This window comes from Lutra lutra, chromosome 3 (genome assembly GCF_902655055.1).
Source record: "Lutra lutra chromosome 3, mLutLut1.2, whole genome shotgun sequence".
Lineage (NCBI taxonomy): Eukaryota > Metazoa > Chordata > Mammalia > Carnivora > Mustelidae > Lutra > Lutra lutra.
In genome coordinates this window covers 108,943,035-108,964,394 of record NC_062280.1, presented here as the reverse complement: position 1 = coordinate 108,964,394, position 21,360 = coordinate 108,943,035, and positions in this window count along the sequence as shown.

The following is a 21,360-nucleotide window of genomic DNA, read 5'->3' as shown; positions in this document are numbered from 1 at the left end:
TTCATTAGGTTTATTCCTAGGGTAATATATGATTTTGGGTGCAACTGTAAGCGTGATAAACTCTTTAATTTCTCTTTCTTCTGTCTGTCTTATTGTTAGTGTATAGGAATGCAACTGAATTCTGTGAATTGATTTTATACCTTGCCACTTTACTGAATCCCTGTATAACTTCTAGCAATTTTGGGGTGGACACTTTTGGGTTTTCCACATAGAGTATCATGTCATCTACAAAGAGTGAGAGTTTGACTTCTTTGCTGATTTGGATGCATTTTATTTCTTTTTGTTGTCTGATTGCTGAGGCTAGGACTTCTAGTACTATGTTGAAGAGCAGTGGTGAAAAAAGTGTAGTTGTTTTTAATTATAGCTTTTACATCATCTTATGGTAAAATGGATTTTTTATATAATTTGACAAATTACAGCACACTTATAGATTCTTGTAGCCATCGGCACAGTCAGGAATCAAAACATTTTCATCAACCCAAAGTACTTCCTCATGTTATCCCTTAATAGTTGCACTATTCTTTCTACTCATAACCCCTAAAAATTACTGATGTGTTTTTCTGTCACACTACTATTTCCTTTTGGAAAATATGTATTGAAGACATGCAATGTATAACTGGTTGAAATGGACTTCTTCCACTCAGCTTTGAGATTCAACTAAATTATAAAAACAATAGTTTGGGGCGCCTGGGTGGCTCAGTGGGTTAAGCTGCTGCCTTCGGCTCAGGTCATGATCTCAGGGTCCTGGGATCGAGTCCCGCATCGGGCTCTCTGCTCGGCGAGAAGCCTGCTTCCCTCTCTCTCTCTCTCTGCCTGCCTCTCCGTCTACTTGTGATCTCTCTCTCTGTCAAATAAATAAATAAAAAATCTTAAAAAAAAAAAAACAAATAGTTTGTTCTGATGTTATTTCTTGGTAGTATCCCAATGTATAGGTGGACCATACTTCATCCTTTCAACCATTGATGGGCATTTACATTATTTCTGTTTTAGGATGATTATGAATAGTGCTGCTATATGCATTCATGAATGCATTTTTGTGTGAAGGTAAATTGTCATTCTTGGATAAACCCAGGAGTGGTCTTCCTGGATTATAAGGTAACTGTATGTCAAATATAATAAGAGGAAGCTATTTGATTTCCATAGTGGCTGTAACATTTCACTTTGTCACCAGTCATTTATGAGAGTTCCAACTAATTTTCATCATCATTTCCTCCACTTCAGCATTTGCTCTTATCAATATTTCCCCCATCTTCTTCATCATTCTTATAGTTTATACATAAGTTAATTTTCATACATTGAATTTGATATCAGGATACATGTTATTAACTTTGCCATGAACCTGGCCTCAATTTCTGTGTGTGTCAAGTGGGAATTGAGATACTTTTTCTAGTTCTTAATATAGTGGTGTTTGGAGGTGAACTAGATAGGTAAAAAGGAATTTGAAAAAGAGTGAAGTATGCATATGAAACATTATTATTTTATAAAAATCAATTTGTATTTTAAGACAGAGAGAATATCAGTAATTAACCTTAAAACATGTCTAATGAGGTTATGTGATTTTGTGGAGACGAATATGGGAGGTTTGACATGTGTTATCATATTTTATCAAGTTTTATTTAATCAAGAATGGAAGCAAATTCTTAGCTTGCACCAGCATCTAAACTGGAAGGTGTTTCATATAACTGTGAGGGGTCTGCGAATTTTAGGAAGTGGAAATCAGAATAATAAATCTGTTTAAACAGTATACAAATACAGGAATAATTTTGTATTAAGAGATCGGAGTTATCTCATATACACATATTACCAGTGTTGTTCCATTAGGTCCAGGGGAAAATACAAACATGGCTTCCATAAAACTTTGACTTATTTTCCTCTTTGGCTTCTTTTCTTAGGGAAAATTTCTTACTGGTAGACTGAGGTATTTAACATCAGTAACTCCATATTTTATTTTATTTTGAGGGAATGATGGAGAGAGAAACTCAAGAACACAACATTGCCATCTGACCTGCTGAGCAAGTTTTAAATTGTAATGAAGGGAAGAAGATCATTAAAAATAGTATACACTACAAATCTGTATTTGATTCAAATAGGAAAGCAGATTATGCATATAAATATTTTATCAATTGCAATGGACTATATCTGTTAAATATTTTATTCTGGCATTTTAAGCAAAATTTTTTCTTTATGATTATGTAGTTTTGTCATTTGCAGAGAAAATGCTATTACAAGAAATTTGTCACATTCCAAACTAGGTTACAAAATCTACTGCCAGTTTGACTTAGATGCCACAATTTTATGCAATATGCCATTCATATCATTACAGAGTTTAATTTAATGTTTTGTCAGAAACGACACATATCTTGGTTATGAAATTTTTAAATTTTAATCAAAATATTAGAGTTTAATTTTTCTTTAACGTATCCAGTCCACTATCCTCCCCTATTTTTACTTATGGCAAAAAGATTTTCTACTGAAACCCATCAAATGATGGCAAGGACATAAAATAGGACTTTTTTTTCTTTTTTCTTTTTTTAATTAATTTAAAAAATTTTTAAACAAATATATAATATATTTTTAGCCTCAGGGGTACAGGTCTGTGAATCGCCAGGTTCACACACTTCACAGCACTTGCCACAGCATGAACCCCCTCAATGTCCATAACCCCACTACCCTCCCGCGACCCCCCTCCCCCCAGCAAACCTCACTTTGTTCTGCGAGATTAAGTCTTTTATGGTTTGTCTCTCTCCCGATTCCATCTTGTTTCATTTAGTCTTTTCCTACCCCCCGAACCCCCAACTTTGCATCTCCACTTCCTCATATCAGGGAGATCATATGATAGTTGTCTTTTTCCGATTGACTTATTTCGCTAAGTATAATACTCTCTAGTTCCATCCACATCGTCACAAATGGCAAGATTTCCTTTCTTTTGATGGCTGCATAGTATTCCATTTTATATATATATATATATATATATATATATATATATATATATATATATATATATATATATATCACATCTTCTTTAGCCATTCATCTGTTGGTGGACATCTAGGTTCTTTCCATAGTTTGGCTACTGTGGACATTGCTGTTATAAACATCTGGGTGCACGTGCCCCTTTGGATCACTACGTTTGTATCTTTAGGGTAAATACCCAGTAGTGCAATTGCTGGGTCATAGGGTAGTTCTATTTTCAATTTTTTGAGGAACCTCCATGCTGTTTTCCAGAGTGGTTGCACCAGCTTGCATTCCCACCAACAGTGTAGGAGGGTTCCCCTTTCTCCGCATCCTCGCCAGCATCTGTCATTTCCTGACTTGTTCCTTTTAGCCATTCTGACTGGTGTGAGGTGGTATCTCATTGTGGTTTTGATTTGTATTTCCCTGATGCCAAGTGATGTGGAGCACTTTTTCATGTGTCTGTTGGCCATCTGGATGTCTCCTTCGCAGAAATGTCTGTTCATGTCCTCTGCCCATTTCTTGATTGGATTATTTGTTCTTTGGGTGTTGAGTTTGCTAAGCTCTTTATAGATTTTAGACACTAGCCCTTTATCTGATATGCAGTTTGCAAATATCTTCTCCCATTCTGTCAGTTGTCTTTTGGTTTTGTTCACTGTTTCCTTTGCTGTGCAAAAACTTTTGATCTAGATGAAATACCAGTAGGTCATTTTTGTCCTTGCTTCCCTTGCTTTTGGCAATGTTCCCAGGAAGAAGTTGCTGTGGCTGAAGTCGAAGAGGTTGTTGCCTGTGTTCTCAAGGATTTTGATGGATTCCTTTCTCACATTGAGGTCCTTTATCCATTTTGAGTCTATTTTCGTGTGTGGTGTACGGAAATGGTCCAATTTCATTTTTTTGCATGTGGCTGTGCAATTTTCCCAACACCATTTATTGAAGAGGCTGTCTTTTTTCCATTGGACATTTTTTCCTGCTTATTTGAAGATTAGTGGACCATAGAGTTGAGGGTCTATTTCTGGGCTCTCTATTCTGTTCCATTGATCTATGTGTCTGTTTTTGTGCCAGTACCATACTGTCTTGATGATGACAGCTTTGTAATAGAGCTTGAAGTCCGGAATTGTGATGCCACCAACTTTGGCTTTCTTTTTCAATATTCCTTTGGCTATTCGAGGTCTTTTCTGGTTCCATCTAAATTTTAGGATTATTTGTTCCATTTCTTTGAAAAAAAAAATGGATGGGATTTTGATAGGGATTGCATTAAATGTTTAGATTGCTTTAGGTAGCATAGACATTTTCACAATAATTGTTCTTCCAATCCAGGAGCATGGAACATTTTTCCATTTCTTTGTGTCTTCCTCAATTTCTTTCATGAGTACTTTATAGTTTTCTGAGTATAGTTTCTTTGCCTCTTTGGTTAGGTTTATTCCCAGGTATCTTATGGTTTTGGGTGCAATTGTAAATGGGATTGACTCCTTAATTTCTCTTTCTTCTGTCTTGCTGTTGGTGTAAAGAAATGCAACTGATTTCTGTGCATTGATTTTATATCCTGACACTTTACTGAATTCCTGTACAAGTTCTAGCAGTTTTAGAGTGGAGTCTTTTGAGTTTTTCACATATAGTTTCATATCATCTGCAAAGAGTGATAGTTTGACTTCTTCTTTGCCACTTTGGATGCTTTTAATTTCTTTTTGTTGTCTGATTGCTGAGGCTAGGACTTCTAGTACTATGTTGAATAACAGTGCCGATAATGGACATCCCTGACATGTTCCTGACCTTAACGGAAAAGCTTTCAGTTTTTCTCCATTGAGAATGATATTTGCAGTGGGTTTTTCATAGATGGCTTTGATAATATTGAGGTATGTGCCCTCTATCCCTACACTTTGAAGAGTTTTGATCAGGAAGGGATGCTGTACTTTGTCAAATGCTTTTTCAGCATCAATTGAGAGTATCATATGGTTCTTGTACTTTCTTTTATTAATATATTTTATCACATTGATTGATTTGCAGATGTTGAACCAAACTTGCAACCCTAGAATAAATCCTACTTGGTCGTGGTAAATAATCCTTTTAATGTACTGTTGGATCCTATTGGCCAGTATTTTGGTGAGAATTTTTGCATCTGTGTTCATCAAGGATATTGGTCTGTAATTCTATTTTATGATGGGATCCTTGTCTGGTTTTGGGATCAAGGTGATGTTGGCCTCATAAAATGAGTTTGGATGTTTTCCTTCCATTTCTATTTTTGGAACAGTTTCAGGAGAATAGGAATTAATTATTCCTTAAATGTTTGGTAGAATTCCCCTGGGAAGCCATCTGGCCCTGGGCTATTGTTTGTTTGGAGATTTTTGATGACTGTTTCAATCTCCTTACTGGTTATCGGTCTGTTTAGGTTTTCTATTTCTTCCTGGTTCAGTTGTGGTAGTCCATATGTCTCCAGGATGCATCCCTTTCTTCCATATTGTCAAATTTGTTGGCGTAGAGTTGCTCATAGTATGTTCTTATAATTGTCTGTATTTCTTTGGTGTTCGTTGTGATCTCTCCTCTTTCATTCATGATTTTATTTATTTGGGTCCTTTCTCTTTTCTTTTTGATAAGTCTGGCCAGGGGTTTATCAATCTTATTAATTCTTTCAAAGAACCAGCTCCTAGTTTTGTTGATTTGTTCTATTGCTTTTTGGTTTCTATTTCATTGATTTCTGCTCTGACGTTTATGATTTCTCTTCTCCTGCTGGGTTTAGCCTTTCTTTCTTGTTCTTTCTCCAGCTTCTTTCAGTGTAGGGTTAGGTTATGTATTTGAGACCTTTCTTGTTTCTTGAGAAAGGCTTGTACCACTATTTATTTTCCTCTCAGGACTGCCTTTGCTGTGTCCCAAAGATTTTGAACTGTTGTGTTTTCATTATTATTTGTTTCCATGAATTTTTTTCAATTCTTCTTTAATTTCCTGGTTGACCCATTCATTCTTTAGAAGGTTGCTGTTTAGTCTCCATGTATTTGTGTTCTTTCCCAATTTCCTCTTGTGATTGAGTTCTAGCTTCAGAGCATTGTGGTCTGAAAATATGCAGGGAATGATCCCAATCTTTTGATACCGGTTGAGACCTGATTTATGACCCAGGATGTGATCTATTCTGGAGAATGTTCCATGTGCACTAGAGAAGAATGTGTATTCTGTTGCTTTGGGATAGAATGTTCTGAATATATCTGTGATGTCCATCTGGTCCAGTGTGTCATTTAAGGCCTTTATTTCCTTGTTGATCTTTTGCTTGGATGATCTGTCCATTCCCATGAGGGGAGTGTTGAAGTCCCCTACTCTTATTGTATTATTTTTTATGTGTTTCTTATATTTTGTTATTAACTGGTTTATATAGTTGGCTGCTCCCATGTTAGATATTTAAAATTGTTAGATCTTCTTGTTGGACAGACCCTTTGAGTATGATATAGTGTCCTTCTTCATCTCTTATTATAGTCTTTGGCTTAAAATCTAAGTGATCTGATATAAGGATTGCCATCCCAGCTTTCTTCTGATGTCTGTTAGCATGGTAAATTGTTTTCCACCCCCTCAATTTAAAACTGGAAGAGTATTCGGGTCTAAAATGAATTTCTTGTAGGCAGCATATTGATGTGTTTTGTTTCTTTTATCCGTTCTGATACCCTCTGTCTTTTGGTTGGGGAATTTAGCCCATTTACATTTGGGGTAACTATTGAGAGAAATGAATTTAGTAAAATTGTATTGCCTATAAGGTGACTGTTACTGTATATTGTCTCTGTTCCTTTCTGATATACTACTTTTAGGGTCTCTCTTTACTTAAGGGACCCCTTTCAATATTTCCTATAGAGCTGGTTTGGTGTTTGCAAATTCTTTCAGGTTTTGTTTGTCCTGGAAGCTTTTTATCTCTCCTTCTATTTTCAATGATAGCCTAGCTGGATATAGTATTCTTGGCTGCATGTTTTTCTCGTTTAGTGCTCTGAATATATCATTCTAGTTCTTTCTGGCCTGCCAGGTCTCTGTGGATAAGTCCGCTGCCAATCTAATATTTTTATCATTGTATGTTACAGACTTCTTTTCCCGGGCTGCTTTCAGGATTTTCTCTTTGTCTCTAAGATTTGTAAATTTTACTATTAGGTGACGGGGTGTGGACCTATTCTTATTGATTTTGAGGGGGGTTCTCTGCACCTCCTGGAATTTGATGCTTGTTCCCTTTGCCATATTAGGCAAATTCTCTACAATAATTCTCTCCAATATATCTTCTGCTCTCCTCTCTCTTTCTTCTTCTTCTGGAATCCCAATTATTCTAATGTTGTTTCGTCTTATGGTGTCACTTATCTCTCGAATTCTCCCCTCATGGTCCAGTATTTGTTTGTCTCTCTTTTGCTCAGCTTCTTTATTCTCTGTCATTTGGTCTTCTATATCACTAATTCTTTCTTCTGCCTCATTTATCCTAGAAGTAAGAGCCTCCATTTTTATTGCACTTTATTAATAGCTTTTTAAATTTCAACTTGGTTAGATTTTAGTTCTTTTATTTCTCCAGAAAGGGCTTTTATCTCTCTAGAGAGGATTTCTCTAATATCTTCCATGCCTTTTTTGAGCCTGGCTAGAACCTTGAGAATCATCATTCTGAACTCTAGATCTGACATATTACCAACGTCCATATTGATTAGGTCCCTAGCCTTCAGTACTGCCTCTTGTTCTTTTTTTTTGTGGTGAGTTTTTCTGCCTTGTCATTTTGTCCAGATAAGAATATACGAAGGAGCAAGTAAAATACTAAAAGGGTTGAAAAGATCCCAGGAAAATGTGCTTTAACCAAGTCAGAAGAGACCCCAAATCATGAGGTGGGGGAGAAAGGGGATAAAAGTAAGTTTAGGAAAAAAAAATTAGAAAAAGAAAACAAAGAAAAAATATTAAAAAAGAAAATACATATATATATATATATATATATATATATATATATATATTAGACTGGTGACTAGAATAGGGTCACTCATTAATTTTGGGAGTATTTTGGTCTCTTAGAAAAAACTACCTCCCAAAATTTTTAAGAATGAAATACATATATAAGGGTACACAAAATGAAGGGATGGAATATGCCTATAAAGATGAAAAAAATTTTAATATTTAAAAAAGGAGTTGATAAGGTAAGTTGGTTGGGAGAATAAAGAAAAAGAAAGTGGAGAGAATTTGCTCAACCTGGAGACTAGAATAAGCCCGAAGCTACATTTAGGGTATATTTTGATCTAGTAGAAGAAGTTGTACCCCAATTTTTTTTAGAAAAATCCCTATGTTTATACAGAAATAAAGTTAGATACAATGAAGGATAAAATATGACTATAATAATGAAGGTTCAAAGAAGATTATTATTATTTTTTTGATGAAAGGTATTGTTAAGATAAACTAGTTAAAAAACGTTAAAAGAGGAAAGGGCAAAGTTAAAAAATTAGCAGAAGAAAAAAATAAAATTAAAAAAATAATTAACTGCAAGACTAAATAATCATGGGGAGAAAACCATGAATTCCATGCTTTGCTTTCTCCTCCTCTAGAATTCCGCTGTTCTCCTTGGTAAGTGAACTTGGTCTTGGCCGGATTTCTTGTTGATCTTATGGGAGAGGGGCCTGTTGCAGCGATTCTCAAGTGTCTTTGCCTGAGGCAGGATTGCACCTTCCTTACCAGGGGCCAGGCTAATTAATCTGCTCAGGTTTGCTTTCAGAAGCTTTTGTTCCCTGAACGCTTTCTGTAGAGTGCCGGAGGATGGGAATGAAAATGGTGGCCTCCCAACCTCTGGCCCACTCCTTGGTGTGCCCTCAGAGAAAAGCACTAAATCACTCCTGTCTCCCTGGCCTCTGGCCGCGCTTGGCGAATGAGCTCAATCACTCCTGTCTCCCTGGCCTCTGGCCATGCTCTGAGCTCAGCCATCCTGTGACCAAGCATCTCTCTCTGGCACACAGCTCCACCTGGAGTCTCCAAACTCTGCAGATCCCTGAGCTTCCCCAGGGGTTGTCTCCCCAGATCTTGTAGGGAACTCACTCACAGAGCAGTGGCCTATGCCACGGATTATGGTTCAAGGTAACCCCGAGTTGAGAGCTAACTCCTCATATCTATCTCTGTAGCCAGCTTCCCCACTCTAATACCTGTCAGCTCTGCTGCACTCAGACACCCCCGATCCTTCTGTGACCCTGCGGGACCTGGGGCCATGCTGACCCTGCGTGGGCTTTGCCCCGGTTTAGCCTCTGGAGTGATGTCCCTCAGTGGAGCCGACTTTTAAAAGTCCTGATTTTTCTCTGTTGTTCTGCCATTTGCTGGGAACCAGCCCCTCCCCCCATGGTCTATCTTCCCGTCACTTTGGATTCACTTCTCTGCCAGTCCTACTTCTTTTTTTCTTTTTAAGATTTTATTTATTTATTTGACAGAGAAAGATCACAAGTAGGCAGAGAGGCAGGCAGAGAGAGAGGAAGGGAAGCAGGCTTCCTGCTGAGCAGCGAGCCCAATGTGGGACTCGATCCCAGGACCCCGGGATCATGACCTGAGCCGAAGGCTGTGGCTTAACCCACTGAGCCACCCAGGCGCCCATCCTACTTCTGAGAAAGTGGTTTATTTTCTGTTTCTAGAATTGTTGCTCTTCTTCTCTTTGATCTCCTGTTGGATTTGTAGGTGTTTGCAATGGTTTGATAAGATATCTAGCTGATCTCCTGCTACCTAATGTCGTCTCAGCCTGCTACTTCTCTGCTATCTTGACCCCTCCCCCTAAAATAAGAATTTTTTATGGAAATCTTTGATTATTGTAGTCACAGTTTACTTCCAATATTTTATGGGTAAACCTTCCATTTCAGATTCTCAACATAACATCTTCAGTCAGGAACCTATGCTGTTTAAAAAAAAAAAAAAATCTGGATTTAGATTAAATGGTATGGTTTAAGTCCTGCCAGCATGACTTATTACCTGCTAAACTTTGATCAGATACATAAATTCATTAATCTTAATCACAAATGAAAATGATAAACATTAGTAGCATATATTCCTCAAAGCTATTATGAGATTGTAAATGATATGGCATACATATTCAAAATGTGTTGTAAACTTCAAATTATTTCAAAATGTGTATATATTCATTAGTATAACATTATTGAGAAATCTATCATAAGCCTCAGTTGCCCATCTGTTCATACCCATCTGTACTTCAGATCAAAAATTAGTATTTAAGAAACACATGTTAGTTATATACTATGTTGTAGTATAATCAATAGGTAACACAAGAGACCATTTTGTTGAGTTGTTTAAAATCTAGTTCTTCTAGTTCTTAGTGGTTTGATGATGATTCTGGAGAGCGGCATACTGGTGACAGAGGAAAAAGACCTTATAGATACATGAGATAAGTAAAAGTATAAGTGATCCCATGTTTATGTGATTAAGACAGTTACAATAATACTTTCAGAAGATTTATTTTGGGTCAGCAAGGACTCAGTAGCCTTCAACTGCCCCATTCCTCCTTGATCCCCTAGTTTCCAAAAATTCTTGGTGCATATGGGCAGTAGTTTTGACTAGCACTAATTTGATAAGAATATTCTGACTCTGTCCCTCCTTTTTCCAAAACCGTTTGAGTCAAGATTTTGAAAACTACATAATTTCAAATTCCTGAAGATCTTGAAAGTGTCCTTTTTGTTTATCTAAATAGTGGAGGAAATTGGTTTTATAAAGATATAATCATATGAGCATTATCTGAATGAATTAAAATGTTTGGAGTTGCAGTTTCAAAATCCTTTCACTCAATAGGTCAGGATGTCTGAAAGAGTAATAAGATCAGGAGGTCGGTATGCTGGGCAGCACACTTGGGTGAGAACTGTTCTATTAAGCAATGTGTTATCAGCCTTGGCAAGAGCCTATGCTTCTTGCATGAAAGCATTTGTAATGAATGAAGAGGAGAAAACAATAAACATGCAAATGTACTTCTACCCTTTACAAATAGATTTGTATACTTCTTCAGTGGAAGAATGGAGGAAACAGGAACGGAGAGACCAAAGTAAAGTCTAATATTCTCAAGGTTGAGAAAAGAAAACTTGAAAACCTATATATTATAGTCTGAAAGTATTGCCTGAAAATACAGATGTTCAGGATAACATATTTCTGCTATGTTATAATCAATCATTAATCACATGTGCCATAAAATTACAATTATTCCCGAAAGTTTAAAACAATATGAAAAAAAGGTGACTATTTTATTCTGTAAAATGTAGCCAAATTTAATAGAAAAAAATTAATACATTAAGTGGCAAATTCAATAAATGAAATATTTTATAATGAAAAATATGCCTCCTTCATAAAATCATGAAACTTGTAGAATATCACTGACCATCAAAAATTAATAATTTTGACATGTTGTTACCCACCAATCAAAATAAGCATATAAAAAAATAGATGGAGACAATATGTGAGTGATTTAGAAAAAGTGGCAGACTAAAAATCAGCTCTTGTTTCCCCATACAAACATCAAAGGGACAGCAAGAAGCTATCAGAGTCAACATTTTTAGAGGTATAGAAAATAGTCAGAACTTTACAGCATCCAAGCAAATGCCCAGTTAAGGAAAAACAGTTTTAAAAACAGAAAGATTTATGGTATTTTAACTCACCCTTGCCTTACTCCCTCCTGGTGCAGTGACAATGTAGGTTTTTAGCAGCAACCGCTGGTTCCCATTGCCCACCTTGAACTGGAGAAAGCAGAATAAATGTTATTAGAAAATTATTGTGGAGGTGCCTGGGTAGGGCAGTTGGTTAAGTGTTGGACTGTCTTTTTCCACTCTGTAGTGATCATGAGTGATCATGAGATCCACCCCATATGTGGGAATCTGTGCTCAGTGCAGAGTCTGTTTAGCATTGTCTCTCCCTCTCTTGCCTATCCTGCTTGTATTCTTTCTGCTTCTAAAATGAATAAATAGATCTTTAAAAAAAAATTATCATGTAAATCTGTTCTAACTTGACTGGGAGACATCCAATGGACACAATTGAGGTAATAACTCCTATTTTGCATAACTCAAAAAAAAAACAGAAAAGAAAAGTGGTGGACACTGCTCATAAAAAGGATAAGGTGATTAAAAAAAAAAAACAGAAGGTAAATTAGTAAATAAAAACTAATAAAAAGGTAAATAAAAACAAAACCACAACATACAAAAAGTTATGGGATATTGTGAAAGCAGTAGTAAGAGGGAAAGTTATAGCTGGAAAACCCTACTTTAAAAAAGAAAGAAAATGTCAGGTCAAATTAAATTTACATCTTAAGGAGCTAGAAAAAGAGTAGCATACAAACATATGCCTAGCAGAAGGAAAGAAGTGATAAAAAATATATAGCAGAGACAAAGACAAATAAAATGGAAAATAGGAAAACAACAAAATGAAAAAATAAACACAAAAGTTGGTTCTTGGAAAAATTCCAGAAAATAAACAAACTATTATTTTGTTAAGAAAAGGAAGAAAATTTCAATTACTAAGTAAGAAATGAAAATAGGAACATTACTATAGACTCTATAAAAATAAAAGGACCATAAAATAATCATATATACATATATATGAAATATATATGAAATATTACTATTATTATTTTATAAAAGAATATACCAAAAAACTGAATAACCTAGATGAAATGCACAAATTCCAAGAAACATACAACTTACCAGGACTAAATAATGATTGATAGAAAATCTGAATAGACCTACAAATAGTAAGTGAACTGGATTAACAGTAAAATACTATCTAACAAAGAAATCCCTGGAGCAGGAGCAAGATGAAAGAAGAGAAGGAGACCTGGGTTTCATCTGGTCCCAGAAATTCAGCTAGATAGTTATCAAATCATTCTGAACCCCTACAAACTCAGCAGGAGACTGAAGGGAAGAATAGCAGCAATTCTATGAACAGAAAAGCGAGTATTTTCTGGAAGGTAGGATGTGTGGAGAAATGAATCTGAGCCAATATATAGGAAGATAGACTGTGGGGGTGGGACCCTCCATTAGTCGACTACCAGCAAGTGAGAGAGCAGCGGAGCACAAAATCAGAACTTTTAGAAGTATGCTCTGAGGAAGGACATTGCTCCAGTGGCTAAGTGGGGAGTGGAATCCTCACTGGGTCAGTGTAGTCTCAGGACCCATGGGGGTCACAGAAAGACCGGGGCTGCCTAAGTGTGGCAGAGCTCCCAGGTATTTGAGTGGGGAAGCCGGCTGCAAAGAGAGAGCCAAGGAATGGGCCCTTAGCTCGAGGTTGCCATAAAACATGATCCCCAGCACAGTCGGGCCACTGCCCTTTGAGCAGGGACCTGACAAGTGGCAGATCTGGGGATACCCCCTCCCTTCCTGCACTGGGAGGAATGGTGCAGGAAGAATTGGCTGGGTTAGGAGACTCCAAATAGGGCCATGTGCCAGAGACAGAAATGCTCGGTCACAGGCTGGGTGGTTTTGGAGTGCAGTTGGGGACCATGGAGACAGGAGTGATTGACTGCTTTTCTCTAAGGACTCACTGAAGAGGGGAGCTCCCCAAGCTCTCTGCTTCTCCAGGGCTGGAGATTGGGAGGCCACCATTTTCATTCTCATCCTCCAAAGCTGTATGGAAAACTTTCAGGGAACAAAAGCTACCAAGAGCGAATCCAAGCAGATTTCTTAGCTTGCCCCTGGCAGAGATGGTACTTTTCCACCTCCAGCAAAGACATTTGAGAGTCACTGAAACAGGACACTCCCCCAGAATATCAGCAAGAACATCCAACCAAGACCAAATTTACTGATCAATGAGAACTTCAGAACACTAGTGCTAGGGGAATACAGCACATAGAATTCATGACCTTTCCCCATGATTCTTTAGTCTTTCAAAGTTAAATTTTTTAAATTTTCATATTTTTTTCTTTTTTTACTCTTTTGAACTTTTCCTCTTTCCTATTTTAACCTATTTTAACTATTTAATCTTATCAATACTTTTTAAAAAATCTTTTTAAATTTTTATTTTTATAGTCACACTTTATCCCTTCATTGTATTTAACCCCCCCTTTTTTTGTATACATATAAGTTTTCTTTCTTTAAAATTTTGGGATACAGTTTTTCTAACAGAACAAAATATACCCTAAATCTAGTATATGGCTTTGGTCTAATCTCCAGCCTGACCATATTCTCTTCTTTTTTTTTTTTTTTTCCTCTTTGTTCAACCAGCTACTTATCATCAATTCCTTTTTTAAAATCTTTTTTAAATTTTCACCTTTACAGCCATATTCCATCCCTTCATTGTGTTGCTATATATATATATATATATGCACATTTTTTTTTTCTTTAAAATTTTGTGAGGCAGTTTCTTCTAACAGACCAAAATACACCCAAAATCAAATGTGTGGCTCTGTTCTATTCACCAGCCTAATCATATTTTTTCCTTTTGTCCTTTCTTCTCCCATCTGTTTCTGGTCTCTTCTGATTTGGTTAGTGTATATTTTTCTGGGGTCATTGTTACACTTTTAGCATTTTATTATCATATTCATCTATTCTTCTCTGGACAAATGACAAGGCAGGAAAAAGTCACCTCAAAAAAAAAAAAAAAAGAACAAGACGCAGTACTGACTGCTAGGGACCTAATCAATATGGACAGTAGTAAGATGTCAGTACTAGAGTTGAGAATGACAATTATAAAGATCCTAGCTGGACTTGAAAAAAGCACAGACAATATTAAAGAATCCCTTTCTGGAGAAAAAAAAAAAAAGACCTAAAATCTGACCAAGTTGGAATTAAAAAAATCTATTAATGAGGTGCAATAAAAAATGGAGGCTCTTACTGCTAGGATAAATGAGACAGAAGAGAGAATTAGTGATATAGAAGATCAAATGATGGGAAATAGAAAAGATGAGAAAAAGAGAGTTAAATAATTACTGGATGATGAGGGAAGAATTTGAGATATAAGTGGTATCATAACATGAAACAATATTAAAATAATAAGGATTTCAAAAGAAGAAAGAGAAAGGGGGCAGAAGGTATATTGGAGTAAATTATAACAGAGAACTTCCATAAATTGGGGGAAGAAAAAAGCATCAAAATCCAGGAGGCACAGAGAAACCACCCCCTCACAAAATCAATAAAAATAGGTCAACACCCCGTCAGCTAACAGTAAAATTAACAAATCTCAAAGAAAAAGAAAACTACTGAAAGCAGCTCAGGACAAGAGGTCTGTAACCTACAACAGTAGAAATATCAAATTGGCAGAAGACCTATCCACAGAGACATGCAGGACAGAAATGACTGGCATGATATATTCAGAGCACTAAATGAGAGAAATGTGCAGCCAAGAATACTATCTCTTGCTATGCTGTCATTGAAAACAGAAGGAGAAATAAAAAGCATCCAGGACAAACTAAAACTAAAAGATTTTGCAAACATCAAAACATCCTACAGAAAATATTGAAAAAGAAAAGTGGGGATGTCAATCCTTATATATGACAAATTATATTTTAAGCCAAAGACTATAATAAGAGATGAGAAAGGACACTATACCATACTTAAAGAGTCTGTACAACAGAAGATCTAACCATTTTAAATATCTATGTTCCTAACATGGGAACAGCCAATTATATAAACCAAATAATAACAAAATCAAAGAAACACACTGACAATAATACAAAAATAGTAGGGGACTTTAACAAATCCTTCACTGAAATGGACAGATCATCTAAGCAAAAGATCAACAAGGAAATAAAAGCTTTAAATGACACACTGGACCAGATGGACATCAGATATATTCAGAACATTCCATTCTAAAGGAACAAAATGCACATTCTTCTGTAGTGCACATGGAACATTCTCCAGAATAGATCACATCCTGGGTCACAAATCAGGTCTCAACTAATACCAAAAGATTGGGGTCATTCCCTTCATATTTTAAGACCACAATGCTCTAAAACTAGAACTCAGGGCACCTGGGTGGCTCAGTGGGTTAAAGCCTCTGCCTTTGGCCCAGGTCATGATTCCAGGGTCCTGGGATCGAGCCCTGGATTGGGCTCTCTGCTCAACAGGGAGCCTGCTTCCCTTCTTCTCTCTGCCTGCCTCTCTGCCTACTTGTGATCTCTGTCTGTAAAATAAATAAATAAAATCTTTAAAACTAGAACTCAACCACAAGAGGAAAGTTGGAAAGAACTCAAATCCATGGAGACTAAAGAGCATCTTACTAAAGAATGAATGGGTCAACCAGGAAATTAAAGAAGAATTAAATAAATCCATGGAACAAATGAAAATGAAAATACAACTGTTCAAAATCTTTGCCGTGTAGCAAGGGTGGTCCTGAAAGCTAATTATATAGCAATACAAGCCTTTCTCAAGAAACAAGAAAGGTCTCAAATACACAACCTGAGCCTACACCTAAAGGAGCTGGAGAAAGGACAACAAATAAAGCTAACCCAGCAGGATAAGAGAAATAATAAAGATCAGAGCAGAAATCAATGAAATAGAAACCAAAAGAAGAGTAGAATGGATCAAAGAAACTAGGAGGTGGTTCTTTGAAAGAATAAATAAGATTGATAAACCACTGGGCAGATGTACCAAAAAGAAAAGAAAAAGGACCCAAATTAATAAAATCATGAATGAAACAGGACAGATCACTACCAACACCAAAGAAATATAAACCATATTATAAGAACATATTATGAACAATTATACACCAGCAAATTGACAATCTGGAAGAAATGGATGTGTTACTAGAGACATATAAACTACAAAACTGAACCAGGGAGAAATAGAAAACCTGAACAGACTCATAATCTGTAAGGAGATTGAAGCAGTCATCAAAAATCTCCCAAAAAACAAGAGCCCAGGGCCAGATGGCTTCACAAGGGAATTCTACCAAACATTTAAAGAAGAATTAATACCTATTTTCCTGAAACTATTCCAAAAGAAAGAAAGAAAGAAAGAAAGAAAGAAAAGAAATGGAAGGAAAATTTCCAGACTCATTTAATGAGGCCAACATTACCTTGATACCAAAACCAAAGACCCCATCAAAAAGGAGAATTACAGACCAGTATTCCTGATAAATAAAAATAAATATTCTCATGAAAATACTAGGCAATAGAATCCAACAGTGGATTAAACAGATTATTCACCACAACCAAGTTGGATTTATTCCTGAACTGCAGGGTTGGGTCATCATTCACAAATCAATCAATGCAATACAATACATTAATAAAAGAAAGAACAAGAACCATATGATACTCCCAATAGATGCTGAAAAAGCATTTGACAAAGTACAGCATCCTTTCTTGATCAAAAATCTTCTCAGTGGGGGCGCCTGGGTGGCTCAGTGGGTTAAGCCTCTGTCTTCAGCTCAGGTCATGATCTCAGAGTCCTGGGATTGAGCCCCACATCGGGCTCTCTGCTCAGCAGGGAGCCTGCTTCCCTCTCTCTCTGCCTGCCTTTCTGCCTACCTGTGATTTCTCTCTCTCTCTCTCTCTGTAAAATTAATAAATAAGAAATTTAAAAAAATCTTCTCAGTGTAGGGATAGAGGCAACATATCTCAATATCATCAAAGTCATCTTTGAAAAACCCACAGTGAATATCATTCCCAATAGGAAAATCTTGAGAACATTTCCCCTAAAGTCAGGAACACAGTACAGCTGTCCACCATCACTACTGCTATTCAAAATAGTACTAGATGTCCTAGCCTCAGCAATCAGACAACAAAAAGAAACAAAAGGCATCTGAATTGGCAAAGAAGAAGTCAAACTCTCTCTTTGCAGACGATATGATACTTTTTTTGTGGAAACCCAAAAGACTGCTCCAAAACTGCTGGAACTCATACAGGAATTCAGTAAAGTGTCAGTATACAAAAATCAAATCTCAGAAATTAGTTGAATTTCTATACACCAACAACAAGAGAGAAGAAAGAGAAATTAAGGAGTCGATCGAGTGAAAAAGTCTATGCTACCTAGAGCAATCCACTCATTTAATGCAATCTCTATCAAAATACCATCAACTTTTTTTCAAAGAGATAGAACAAATAATCCTAAAATTTACATGGAACCAGAAAACACCCCAAATAGACAGAATAATGTTGAAAAAGAAAACCAAAGTTGGCAGCATCACAATTCCAGACTTCAAGTTCTATTAAAAAGCTGTAATCATCAAGATAATATGGTACTGGCACAGAAATAAACATGTAGATCAATGAAACAGAATACGGAGCCCAGAAATGGACCCTCAACTCTATGGCCAACTAATCTTTGACAAAGTAGGGAAGAATGTCCAATGGAAAAATGACAGTCTCTTCAACAAATGATGTTGGGAAAATTGTATAATCACATGCAGAAGAATGAAACTGGACCATTTCTGTACACCACACACAAAGATAGACTCAAAATGGATGAAAGACCTCAGTGTGAGACAGGAATCCATCAAAATCCTTCAGGAGAACACAGGAGCAACGTCTTTGACCTCAGCCACAGCAACTTCTTCCTAGAAACATCGCCGAAGGCAAGGGGAAAAAATGCAAAAGTGAACTATTGGAACTTCATCAAGATAAAAGCTTTTGCACAGCAAAGGAAACAGTCAACAAAACCAAAAGACAACTGACAGAATGGTAGAATATATTTGCAAATGATATATCTGATAAAGGAAGTATCCCAAATCTATAAAGAACTTATCAAACTCAACACCCAAAGAGCAAATAATCCAATCAAGAAATGGGCAGGAGACATGAATAGATATTTCTGCAAAGAAGACATCCAGATGGCCAAGAGACACATGAAAAAGTGCTCAACGTCACTTGGCATCAGGGAAATGCAAATCAAATCCACAGTGAGATACCACTGCACATCAGTCAGAATGGCTAAATTTAACCAGTCAGGAAACAACAGATGTTGGTGAAGATGTGGAGAAAAAGGAACCCTCTTATAATGTTGGTGGAAATGCAAGCTGGTGCAGCCACTTTGGAAAACAGTATGGAGGTTCCTCAAGAAACTGAAAATAGAGCTACCCTATGACCCAACAATTACACTACTGGGTATTTACCCTAAAGATACAAATGTAGTGATCCAAAGGGGCATATATACATAAATGTTTACAGCAGCATTGTCCACAACAGCCAAACTATGGAAAGAGCCTAGATATCTATCAACAGATGAATGGATAAAGAAATGTGGTATATCTGTACATACAATGGGATACTATGCAGCCATCAAAAAAAAAAAAGAAAGAAATATTTTCATTTGCAATGACAAGGATGGAAAGAGAGGGTATTATGCCAAGTGAAATAAGTCAATTAGAGAAAGAAAATTATCATATGATCTCACTGATATGAGGAATTTGAGAAACAAGACAGAGAATCTTAGGGGAAGAAAGGGGAAATTGAAACAAGCTGAAACCAGAGACAGAGACAAAGCATAAGAGACTCTTAATCTCGGGAAACTAACTGAGGATTGGTGGAGGGGAGGGGGGTTGGAAGGGATGGGGTGGCCTGGTGATGGACATTGGGGAGGGTATGTGTTATGGTGAATTCACATAACATATGGTGTTATGTGAATTGTGTAAGACTGATGAATCACAGACCTGTACCCCTGAAACAAAAAATACCTTATATGTTAATAATAATAATTAATAATAATAATAAAAATAAAAAGGAAAGCCCTGGAGCAGATTCTTCACTAGTAAAGCTACAAAACATTAATAGTAATTTAAAAAAAAAGTTAATGCCAATGTTAGACTATCCTCAAAAATCAAAGGGGAAGAAATATTCCTTCATTGGTTCATTAAATTCAACATTACCCTTATACCAAGCTAGACAAATATGCTAAAGGAAAATGATAGATCAGTACCCCTTATGGCTATTGATGCAAAAATCATGAACAAAATAATAGCAAACCAAACTTAGAGCATAGAATAAGAGTATTATAAACCTTAAACAAGATGGATTTATTCTCTTAATCCAAGGAAGTTTCAACATATAGAAATTAATCGATCTAATACATTACATTAATAGAATGAAAGGGAAAAAATGTTCATTTCCACAAAAGGAAGAGAAACCATTTGATGAAATTCAACATTCTTTCATGATAAAAACACTAAATAAACTAGAAAAAAAGAGAAGTTTCTCAAGATAAAGTCCATATATAAAATCCCACAGCTAACATCATAATTAGTGATAAAAGATAAAAGCTTTCCTCTATGATCAGGAATAAGAAAAAAGGTGTTTGCTTTCCTCATTCCTATTTTATGTAGGACTAGAAAGGCTAACTAGAACAATTAGGCAAGAGAAATAAGTTGTCACCCAACTGAGAAAGGAAAAAGTAAAATTGTACCTGTTACAGATGGCATGATTTTATAGGGAGAAAACTATAAAGATTGTACACCAAAACAACCAACCCCAAAAAATCTACTAGCACTATGAATTTAGCAAAATTTTCAACATACAAAATCAACATGAAAATTAATTGGATTTTTATAAACTAATAATGAGCAAATCAAACAGGAAGTTAAGAAAACAATTCATTCACAATAGAATAATAAAAAGTGAAATACATAGAAATAAACTTAACCAAGCAGGTTACAGACTTGCACACTGAAAACTCAAAATCTTGTTGAAAGAATAAATAAATAAATTATGAAAGACATAAATAAATTGACAGATATCTCATGTTCATTTACTGAAAACAATATTGCTAAGACGGCAGTACTACTCAAAACTTTCTATAGACTTAGTGCAATTCTTCCCCAAATTGCAAAGGCATCTGTAGCAGATATTTTTGGGGGGGAGATTAAAATCTTTCTATTTGGTCTATCTATTTATTCTGATAATAAATATTTGTGTAAATCAGAAATAATAGGATCATTTTAACAATTGGCTTTTTATTCCATAAAATACTTCTCTTTTGGGGGAAGCTATCATTCACAAACAAGAAACCTTGATGTAATTTCATAAGACTTCTGTCTAAGCAGCAGAACTACATATGTACATTACTTAGTTCAAGAGTCATTCTCAGGAGGTTATATAAAGGAGGCCCCTCTCTATTTAAGAGTTATTTCAAATTCTGTTATCTTAGCTTTTCCCTTGATTTCTTCCCTATTGTGTAACACTTCCTCTTAAAGCCAACATTTGGTTTGATATACCTCTAATCTTAGGTTGTAGGCTTTGGAAACTTCCTTCAGTATTATTATTTTTATTTTATTTTTTTCTGTCCTGGTCCTATGTTTATTTTTCAAATGCTTTTCACTGAAGGGTCGTCAACATTGCATCTTTCCCCTTCTCCATCCTTATTTATTTATTTTTTTTTTTAAAGATTTTATTTATTTATTTATTTGACAGACAGAGATCACAAGCAGGCAGAGAGGCAGGCAGAGAGAGAGGAGGAAGCAGGCTCCCTGCTGAGCAGAGAGCCCGATGCAGGGCTCGATCCCAGGACCCCGAGATCATGACCTGAGCCGAAGGCAGCGGCT